This window comes from Haemorhous mexicanus, chromosome 1 (assembly GCF_027477595.1).
Source record: "Haemorhous mexicanus isolate bHaeMex1 chromosome 1, bHaeMex1.pri, whole genome shotgun sequence".
Taxonomy (NCBI): Eukaryota; Metazoa; Chordata; class Aves; order Passeriformes; family Fringillidae; genus Haemorhous; species Haemorhous mexicanus.
The window spans coordinates 78128244-78139302 of record NC_082341.1 but is presented as its reverse complement, the minus strand read 5'-3'; positions in this window follow the sequence as shown (position 1 = coordinate 78139302).

Genomic DNA, 11059 nt, shown 5'->3' with positions numbered 1-11059 from the left:
AACAGTAATGTTCAGTGATGGGAATTTAAATGTTTAAAAGTCTTTTTATTTTTCATTTATACACTTTTTAGAAAACCTTTAATGGTACAACATTTGCTAATGTTGCACACCTAGTGTGCAAGAAATATTAATGGCTATAAAGAATTTGTGTACTTAGAGCACTTAAAATGCTACACAGTCAAATGTGGCTTGGAGAAAAAGAAGGGTTGAAAGCTGATGGGAAAAGCAGAAAGTCATAAACGTGCTGAATTTGAAACACAATATCTATATATATAACTTCACAAATTAATGCTCATTGAATTTTTTTTTTCTCAGCTATTTTATGGATAGGTTATCCCTTTTTTATTCATCTTTTTTTTTTTTTCTTCCACAATCCTTTGTCTTTTGGACTTTGCATTCTTATATAGATACTGTATACAGACCTGCTTCTTCATTCTATTTCTGGCTTCAGATTTGGTGCACTGATACAACAGCAGTTCAGAAAGCTGCCTTTAACAGGATGGTGGAGGAATTGTGAGATGCTCTGACTGCATACCTGTGCATGCAGTCATGTATTTGTGGGAACTTTAATAGGAATAATTATGGAGTACCATACCTAAAAACAAAACCAAAAAAAAAAAAAAAATCAAAAGAAAAATATTGAAGGTTATGGAATTGATATGTTTTGTCTGCCTTTACAGTCCAAGATTTGGGTCTGGGATAAACTCGCTCCCTGAGTTATGGACTGGCTCACTGAGCAGTCTGTGATGAGGACAGGGAGAAGAATGATGGGAAGAAGAGATCAGAGTGAGTTTTTGTATGTGTGTGAAACCCCAAAATGCTTAAATTTGATGTTTCAACTTCCTGTTTCAAGTCACACCCTCAGATCTGGTTACATTAAAAATAAACAAAAAAACCCCAATAAATGAAATAAACTACCCCACCCCAAGAAGGGCCAACAAGAAGAAAACAAAACAAAATTTTATCTTTTTAGCACCAATAGACAGTGTTTACCTGGACTGAAAATTATGATTTGAGGGGATAAGCTGAATATAAGTAAGAAATTCTTTCCTTTTATGGGCCTTAAATATGAATGTTTTTACATTGTTTTCGGCGCACCAGACATATCAACACAATCAGCTCTTTGCACAGCTTTACCTTCCAAAATAATTTTGTAATCTTAATGCTAGAAGCTCTTTCTTCTTTAATAGCAGTGCAGTTAAGTAAATTTATAATTTACTATAGATATAAACCAATGTAGCTATGTTGCTTAATTTTAAAGAAATTAAAAGTATAAACTGATGAATCTGTCTTTGAGTACTGTGGCCTTCAGATGAGATGCAGAGCATGTGAGGGGCAAAGGTTCTGGGTTTTGGTCAGAAGCAGCATTTTATTACGTTATCCTTAATAAGACCATAAAACATAAAACTGATTTGGGTAGCAATGATAAAATGAAAAGGTGACATCTGGAATTTAACTTGCAAGTTCTTTATACAATAAAGGCACTGACTGGTTTGGTTATGAAGTACTGCGAAAAAGCTAGCCAGATGGTTGTATGTATCATTGTCTGGCAACAAAATGATATTTCAGAATGAGAGTGTGCCATAAAATCTTTTCTGCTAAATAATCTATAAAATAATAATAAAGGTGATTTTTTTTTTTTTTGTAATGTCAGAGCAGTAGCTTTCATAGCAAGTTGTGTCACATAAATGAAATATCCAGCTTTAAGTCTGAGGCATGAGGGAAAGCCTTGCTTGACTTCAGGCTGTCATTGTTGTAATTGTTGAAACGATAAATTGTTATGAAACTATATAAATTTATATGGACACACAATCTTGGAATTTCAGTTGCCAGTTTTATTCACCTGAGAAACGGTATTGAAAATTGTTGCCTCAAGACAATTTCTGCAGTAGAGTCATGTCATCATGCTAACTCTCACTGCTTTAATATTTTTGGATGGGAATAAAAAAAATAATCATTTTTCACTGAGGCAATCTAGAAAACAGCTTATAGAGAACCAATGTGTCTCCGTTGTCCACTTGTTGCATCATTGCTTGGAGTCCAGCCTGGTGCTGAAGCAGTAGTAAAGTGTAAGTGGCTCTGTTTTCCCCAATTAATTTGTCTCCAGATGTGTCCATGTATCTAGAGGTGGCCTGGCTACTGTCTCATCCCCACACATGATCTCTCAAGCGATTAGAATAATGCTCCAAAGTGACTGAGACAGTGATCTGGCCTTCCATTTCCCCTGTACTTGCTGTTGTGTCCCAGAAGAATAGGAAAAATCAGGCTTCTTGCTTGTACTTTTCTAGTTTTAAATACATCTTTCCAGACATCATCTGTCTTCAGAACAAAATGATGACAGAAGCCTTAAGTTAACAAATGCCTCACTGAGGTATTGCCAAAATTGAGGGGGGGGGTTGTGTTTTTTAAAGGCAAAAAAATAGAAATTATGATTATTTGTCACGAGGTGATTCATGAATGCTGTATTAAAGGAGAACATTTCCCTTAAATGGATGCAGATCTTTGCCAGGAAAGAGTTTCTTTTCTTCATAATATCTTGTATGGGATTTTTTTTGGATTTGTGCTAGAAACAGTGTGTTTCCAGCATGGCACACGCATGGGTTTTTTATTGCTGAGCAGGGATTACACAGCACCAAGGGCTTTTCTGCCCATCACATCATCCCACAAGTGAGGAGGCTGGGAGTGCAAACGGAGCTGAGAGGGCACACAGTGGGGACAGCTGATCTCATCTGACAAAAGGATATTTCAGGTCATATGGCATCCTTCTCAGCATACAAACTTAGGAGGATCAAAGAAGGAAAGGGAGGCCTTTGAAGTGATGGTGTTTGTCTTCCCAAGTCACTGTTGCACATGGTGGGGCCCTGCCCTCCTGAGGATGGCTGAATACCTGCCTTCCCATGGGAAGCACTGGATTAATTTCTTGTTTTTCTTGTTTGTGTGTGCAGCTTTTGCTTTCCCTGTTAAAACGCGTTTATCTCAACCCAGGAGTTTTCTCTCTTTTACCTTTTCAATTCTGTCTACCATCCCGCCAGGCTGGAGCTAGCAAACAGCAGTGTGGGGATTAGTTTCCAGCGGGGAGTGCACAAGGAGAGTAGGAAATAGAATGACCTTTTCCGTCCATTAATCATACGTGTTTCTTTCATTTCCCTGGTTTGTGAAAGGAAATGCATTCAGGGTTTAATTTCCCACTGTCGCTGGTGCAAACCCCACTGCTCACCATGGGATGTCTGCTGGGACACTTGTTCTTCTCCACAATTCCCAAAATGTCTTGAAGAATTCATTTGCTTCTCAGCTAAGTTTCTATTCCACAATATTTTACATAACTTCAGCACATGTATTGTTTAATAACTCCTAGTTAGAGCTGTTTGAGATATTGTGGGGAAGGTCCCTTTGCCCTCCTAGGCCAGATCCCTTTACTTGTTTTGGTTATCCTAGAATATATATGCTGAAACCAAATTTTTGACAATTCTCAATTCAGTTTTCAGTTTGTTTTCAAATGGTTGAAAAAGTTGACTTTATCATTAATTTAATATTTTACCTTCTCCCTAAACAAGAATTTTTGTTTAGAAAATGCAATTTATCTGTAATATATTGTTGAAATTTCAGTAATATAAATGAAGCTTAAAAAATGTTTCAGGTTTCTTTTCTGAATTAATTATTATTGGTGTCAAGCAACCCTTATAAAGATTTAAACTCTTCCCACCAATTTAAGATGAAAATAATTTTCAGAGCTGTCAGAGAACAGGGAAATTTTCTTTCCTCTTTTTTTACACTCATTTAAAAATCTGTGCCAAATTCTATCTTGAGAATTATGAAAACTAAAGCAAACAGTAAGTGCCAAGATAACTATGGTTGAGCAGAATCATTACCTTTTTCAATTAATTGTTTGTTTAGATGAACATTCTGTAAATGTGAAAGTTGTGTTGAGTTTACATTTTTCTCCCTTCAGGTTTGCTGAATGTCTTGGTGTGATGTTCTTAATTATTCATCACCTTTTCAAGTGAAATTTACCATATTATTGCTGATAATCCCTAAAGGAATAACACAGTGCATCCCACCTGTCAAATCAATAACTGCAGACTGAAGGTTAGCTGGTAAATAGGATTAGGTCTTCTGTTATGGGGCTGTGTATCTACACACCTCTATGTTACTTTTCTCAGCATCTTTCCCTCAAAAAGTCTATTCATTCTGGCAGAGGTCAATGTCTCCTGCTTCTTCTATCAACAATAATTGAGAATAACTGAGTGCTGCATTCTTCAACTTAAGCACATTGCCTTGGGTTATTAGTTGAGCAAATATCCAATTATGTTTCTCTGATGTGCTAATAGTAAAAAGAATAATTATTGGTTTAAATGTTGGCTAGAACCAAATGAAAACTTTCTTTGTGGGTAGAACTTTGCATCTACACAAGACAAATATCAGCATTTATATCTTTTATTTGGTCAGATAACTGCAGTTCTTGCTGAAAGGTCAGTTCTCTGAAGTAATGGGATAGTTTACTTGGGGCTACAACGTTTCACAGTGCTTTATTAGAAGTAGTATAAGATATTCACCAAGGACTTTACATCCTTGTAAAATGCCTTTGGTGATATGTTTGAAAAATGCTAATAGGAATCTGGGGACGAGGGAGAAAAAAGTACCTGTCATTCTTCAAGCTTGCCATCAAGTGGCACAGTCCCTGTCATAAGGTACAGTATTCCCAAAAGCTGGCTTTATCACCTGCCAGGTATTTCCATAGGCTCTTCAAACAGATTGCAAAAACGCGGGAAAGGCTTACGTACTTACTCTTTATTTATAGTCCCCAAACACTTACCCTGGGTAAAGGGAGGACATTGTTTTGTAAAACTCTCTAAAAATGTAATTAAGAATGGGAGATCTGGAAAAGATCTGGAAAAGATCCTGAATCTAGGCTGGGAGCTGACTCATGAGGAAAGCTGAGATGAAGAGTAGAGAGTAGAAAATAGCACAGCTAAAGATGCTTTGGTTTAATTTTTTGCCTATAGTTCTCAGATAAATAAATAATAAAGCACAACTTATTTATGGTAGGAACACTTCAAATGCATATTTTATTCTTCAATAATCTAAAAGAAAAAAAATCAGTAGAGCCACTTTAAGATCATTTCCAAGCTGCTGTGGGACAGAGTAAGCAAATGCCTGGATGACTCTCCTTAAATAAAAGGTTTCAGCTTGCTGATTTTTCCTTTTTTCTTTTTTCTTTTTTTTTTTTTTTTAATTTTTTAATGGTTAGTTACATCATCAAAGACCTAATATTGCTAGTACAGCTACCATGCCTCTCAGGCACCTCTACAAGCACCTAAATGAAACTGTACTACAGAATGTACATCGCCCAGTCTTCATCACTTCACTATAAACCAAAAAATGGGTTTATATCTAAAATATACAGGTAATTTCCATATGCAGATTAAACCAACAAATGAGCCTTAAACTCAGCTAAAGGAACTTCTTACCTTCCACATAGATCTTACATTTCTTCTCAAATATATTTTGACTGTGATTAACTGCTGCTGAATGGTTTCTGAAAGCTGAAATACTTTCACCTTTTCCTCTACTGATCCTCACATTTTAAATTCATAACACTTATTAAAAGCATTTTAAAGAGATTGAAAATAATGCAGACACAAGATTTTTTTATCTATTTCTCACCGCTAACATTTTTCTGGTAAAGATGTACATGCTTAAGAGAGCCATGGTATAGACACATGATTGAATTACACTTAGTGAAGATAAAAAAGATTTCTTTAATTAGCAAGCTTAGACAAATGAAGTACAAACTACAAGCAAAACTATATCCTCTTTCTCATTCTTGTAAAAGTACTGAAAACTTAAGCTCTTTTTCTTAGATAAACTGCAATGTAACTACAATTTGTAATTGTAGCCCTGTAATTTTTCTTCAGAAGAACATTTAAAATCAGTAGCTTTGTAATCTGCTTTTAAAAATGTTTAAGGTTTTTGGCAGTAGGTAGAAATCTGAGATTATGAAAGCTTTTCTAGCCTGGTAATTTTTTTTTTGTAACTACACAGTAAATTATGCCAGCCTAGATTAAGCCCATCGGACATATGTGATATTCTTTCCTGGATTCATCAAAACAAGCACTTTATATTTTTTAAATGTGTAAATACACATCTACTTTTTGCTTTCATGTAGAGCCAAATAGCCTGTTTATGTTGTAGGAACCCTGCTTTTAAAAATATAAGTATTTCAGTTGCTTGAAAATGTAATTTTTTGCTTGCTTGCCTAAAAAGTTTATCTGAAAATTCTGGGGGGAAAAAAAGTTTGCTTATATCAATCTTGAAAGCCTGCAGGAAGGGCAGAGAGTAATTAATTTGTGATTAAGCCATTCCAAACAAATAATTTGAATAAATGTGGTATTTTTCTTAAATTGGACAATACTTATTTTCAGTTCATATATTTTCTTTTTTTTAGGAATTTATTTTATAATTTTTTTTGAAAAATTAGGATTGATGATCAGGAAAAGCTAAGGAGAAATAGATTTGAAAAATGTACTTCCACTGATGAGTAGCAGTTTCTCTTTGTTTCATTTCAAATGGTAAGTGCTTCCTAAAAATTAATGCATTTTTCCTCCTTCCTCTGAAGTAGGATGGTGTTATTTTTCTCAGTTTGAAAGGAGAAAAAGTCTCTGAGAGATTTTCATTATAGAATAGATTGTCTGAATTTCATGGTTACTGCTGTAGAACTGGGGCTGTCAGATGGGCTCTTGTGGTGGGCACTATGCATACTCATACCAGTAAATTAAAAAAAAATTAAAATTTCGCTAGTGGAAATATTTCTATCACACATATGAGGAAATTGCAGCAGACGGAGAAATTTAAGAGAGATTAAAGCAATTGACATTTCTTTTGGGTGTTGCTATTTCGCTACCAATGAACCTTTGAAAATATTCCAAAAAATTTAGAATTATTCCACTTAATTTAAAACACTGAACTGTGTCACCTAAGATATCCACCTATTCACTTCAGATTCCCACCATAATCGATGAAAATAGCTGGACTAAAATGAGGCTGGAGGATTCTGACACTTCAGAGTAGGAAGGAGACCAAATCGTCCTGAGAAACCAGAACATAGAGGACAGCATTATGTGTAACTAAATACCCTCCTTTTCTCACCCTGTCCATCTTCTTTTCTATGTTTTAAATCTGCAGGTCATTATTCTTTATTCATCATTTTGACATATTGATGATCTCGTTTTCTACTGGGAAACTCTTTTATCACAGATTCACTAATTTCTGAGATGGGGAATTAAACTGTTCTTTAACAAGAAGGAGACAAAGATAAAAATACTTAAATCAATGCAGTTTTATAACATATCTACAATAGTTCTTTTACAATTTTTAAGTACTTACTATGGTGCATCATGTCAAATATTCTCTTTTTTTTCACGCATAGTAGTCTCTGATGCAGAAGACATAGACTCATTGATAATTGCTTGCAGAATGGTGAAAACTCCAGCTGCTTTATACAACTGGATTCTTTCTGCCTAGAGCATTCAAAAAAAGTCTCTGTATTTCAATTCAGGCTGGTAATACTCATAGCTCCCTGTCCTTCATGTTAAAACAGGCAGCAGGAGAGATTTTCTAACATTGTAAAATCTGTCAAAAGCTTGTCTTCCCACAGGGAGCTGCTGATTGCTGGTCTATTGTGCATAGTCTCACAGTAGTCAGTGGGACTTCTAAAATGGAGCCAAACTTAGTCAGGTAAATGGAAAACAATTAAAATTTGTGATAGTTGAGAAAGGTCATTTTGATCTGTGTTTGCCATCCATTCATGGCCTCAGCCCACTATGGACATATTCCTACCTTTAACAACAGGGCATTGTCTTGGAGAGTTGAAGAGATTACTGATATGCCTAAGAAGTTGGTGTGAAAGCACTTTACAAAATCAAGCCAAAATGAAAGTTTTCAAAAGCTTTTCTTCTTTGCTCTTACAAATCATTATTGTTTCAGTAGGAGCGGCCAAAGGCAGCCATCTCTATCTTTCTCAGTGCCAACTATTGACACAAATTATTAGTAGCTTCATAAAATGGCCAAGTTGGAAGTCAGAGATGGAGAAGTTTATACCTGCCTGGCAACTTGAGTTCATGTTAGAAAGTACAAAAAAAGACTTGTGCACTGATACGTGCATTGACTTTTCATTGCTTCCCAGATAAATTCTTACACAGTGTTCTTAAGCTCAAATCCATAATGAGTCAAAACAAATACTATTCTCATGGATTTTGGCCAGAGCAGAGGGCACTCAAATGAAGCTCATGAACATCTACAAAATTCCATATGGACAGCAGATGCCATGTTGCTGTAACTTTTTATGTTTACAAAAACAGTTTGATTATGATTTTAGGGCTTTTTTAAAAATGTATCAAAACTGCTTAGACTAGATGCTTTGTTTATTCACAATAGGAAAAATTACAGAGCAAGTAACATTTGATGGCTTTTCCTTGCTGCTTTTCAAGAAGCAGTGAAAAAATATTTGGCAGCGACTCACTGCTAGTTTCAGTTCTTTTGTAAATACAAAGCTTTAAGTTGCAAGGTAAATAACATAAGGTTGCCCATTAAAACCTATCAATATTTCTAATGTAAATATTTTAATTCCTTCTCTTGTAATTTCTTCATATTCATGTTTCTTTAGTAGGAATTTTGATGCAATTCAATTTTCCTGTGCTAACACATTACAGAATACACAGAATTTTAACTATTTCTAGGTCCATTTCATGGAACTCAATAAATGCTATTATTTCAGCATTACATATTAATGATTTAAGGACATTTTAAATGTCTTCACATGTTGATTCATTAAGCTTATGCAATATTTTTTAAAACATTCAAAAACATCCATTTAAATATCAAAAAAAGTGAAAGGGGCTAGCTGAGAGAGATAGACTGTGTCTGAAATCACTCTATAGAGGGTATCTCTGAAATAATTTCTTCCTATATTTTTTGTTTTTCCTTCTTATAAAATCAAATATTTTGCCCTTTTCCACATTAACAAAAGGTTTTTTAAGGATTTAAAAAAACATAATATTGGAAAGGTCCTTCTATTCAAAACAAAGAATTAAAAGAGCTGTCCATCAATTGCATTGTTGTTTATATGTAAAAATCTGTATTCTCTATGTCTGAATAGAAAACCAGTTCTAAATCAAAGAATTGTGGTGGTTGTAGCTCTAAACTCAATTGTGTGCCTTAGGTAATTGGGGTGATTTTACCTGGATGGACACCAAGAACCCATCAAAGCCATTCTATCACTCCCATCCCCAGCTGGAAAGGGGAGAGATAAGAACTGGGAGAGATTATTCACCAATTACAGTAATGGGTGAAAGAGACTTGATTTGGGAAAATTATTAAGTTTATTATCAATCAAACCAGTGCAAGGATGAGAAATAAACCTAAAACTTAAAAGAAAAAATAAAATTCCCCTCTCCTTTATTCCCAGGGTTAACTTTATTCCTGAATTCTGTACTTTGCCTCCCACAGAGGGGTAGGGGGAAAGGGAATGACAACTGCGGTCAGTTCAACACATGTTCTCTCTGCTGCTTCTTCCTTCTCAGGGGGAGGACTTCTCATTCTTCTCTTGCTCCAGCCTGGGGTCCTTCCCAAGGGTTTCAGATCTTCATAAACTGCCCTAGCTGGGGTCTTTTTCCATGGAGAGCAGTTCCTCATGAACAACCTGATCCAGTGTGGGTCCCCCACGGGGTCGCAACTCCTGTCAGTAAACCTGCTGCACTACAGGCTCTCCTCTCCCCTGGGTCGCAGCTCCTACCAGAAGCCTGCTCCAGCACAGGCTTCCCACTGTGTCACAGTCTTCCTCAGACATCCATCTGCTCTGGCATGGGGTCCTCCATGGGCTGCAGGTGGATCTCTGTTCCCCCATGGACCTCCATGGGCCGCAGAGGAATCTCTGCTTTAGTGCCTGGAGCACGTCCCCCACCTCTCACTTCTCTGACCTTGGTGTCTGCAAGGCTGTTCCTCTCAGGTGCTCTCACCCCTCCCTGGCTGCAGTTGCAGCTGTGCAATAACAGGTTCCCTTCTTGGATACAGTTTCCCAGAGGTGCTGTCACCCCTGCTCTTGGGCTTGGCCTTGGCCAGCAGTGGGAATGTCTCAGACCCAGAGGCCATTGGCTCAGCCAGGAATGGGGATGTTTCCAGCAGCTTCTCATAGAAAATGCAATTGGACTCCCCCCCCACCAAAACCAGTCCCTGCAGACCCAGTAAGTGTTCAGTTAAATCTGGCTCGTATGTAAGGTGTCACAAGTCTTGCTGACTTGGAATGTTCAGCACTTTGTCTTAGCTGAATCCATTGCTATTAATAAAGTTGCGAGCACTTAGCAAGAGAAGCATTATGCTAAATACAGGAACTGTGGAGAGCCATTGTCGGGTACTTGCTACTAATTTATGCTTTTGAAGTGCACAAAGCCATCTACAGTGTCAATATTCATCAGACTGTGTTGTTTTGGTGGATTCAAGCTTTTCCTCACAGTCAGTGGTACTCCTGAAAAGAGATCCAAGCCTGTTGATTTCGGTTCGCTAGTACGTGATTGTCAAATCTTTTTATTCTTGTTTCTATAAAGTTTTGAGCAAGCTGGAACGAATTTATTATAGAAGGAGCTTTTATCTCTAATGTTAGTGTATTATAATCTCTATATATTTATATATCTGTATATGGACATATAAATATATAGATATAGATTATATATATAGTGACTGCCATTTGTATATCTCATTCTTTAATGCACATAAGAAAATTTTCTTATTGGTAGTAGCAATCATCTTTATTATTTCAGAATTAATTGACAATATCCATTGTTATTTTTATGATGAAAACATATAAAAAAAATTAAACATGCATGCTATGCCATGGAAATAGAGCTTAAATATAAATAAGGAGTCAAATAGGAATCACCAATATTGGTATAATTTGTTTCTTTATGCACACGTACTAAGCAGAGCCCCATCCCATCGGATGCCACAAATTTCGGATGTACTGTACCAAAGGTACACTTACCCAGCGTGAACACGGTGAGGCCCCTTT